Source organism: Arachis duranensis, chromosome 8 (assembly GCF_000817695.3).
Source record: "Arachis duranensis cultivar V14167 chromosome 8, aradu.V14167.gnm2.J7QH, whole genome shotgun sequence".
Lineage (NCBI taxonomy): Eukaryota > Viridiplantae > Streptophyta > Magnoliopsida > Fabales > Fabaceae > Arachis > Arachis duranensis.
In genome coordinates this window covers 15,265,410-15,266,114 of record NC_029779.3, presented here as the reverse complement: position 1 = coordinate 15,266,114, position 705 = coordinate 15,265,410, and positions in this window count along the sequence as shown.

Below are 705 nucleotides of genomic sequence, written 5' to 3'. Positions count from 1 at the left end.
TACAGAACCATGGTCAGAGGGAAAGTTATCTACTTCCATCTGGACAAAATAAGAGAGGTCTTCAAATTGCCTCAACTGCAAGATGATTCTGAATCCTTTAATAGGAGAATGGTGAGAGCAGATAAGGGGTTGGATCAAGTTCTAGAGGATATTTGCCTCCCTGGAACTAAGTGGATAACCAATTCAAAAGGTGTCCCAAACCAACCCAAGAGGGGAGACCTTAAACCAATTGCAAGAGGCTGGCTAGACTTTATTGGGCGTTCCATATTGCCCACTAGCAACCGTTCTGAGGTTACTATCAAGAGAGCAGTGATGATTCATTGCATTATGCTTGGAAGAGAAGTGGAGGTTCATCATCTGATTGCTTGTGAAATCTACACAATTGCAAACAATAATTCCACTGAAGCCAAACTGGCTTACCCAAGATTGATCTCCTTGCTCTGTAAAGAGGCTGGGGTGAAGATGGGAGTAGATGAATTCATACTAATTGAACATCCAATCACCAAGAAGTCAATGGAAGGACAAATGCAAGACAACTCTATCAAAAAGAGGGCGCAGGAGCTCCTCCCTGAATTTCCTGAAATTGACTACTGGGCCTGCCTAGAAGCATCTATCACCAAGTTGCAAGAAACTATGGAACAACTTAAGGAAGAACAGCAGAATCAGAACTGCATGCTCTGTAAATTGCTGAAGGAACAAGAGAAT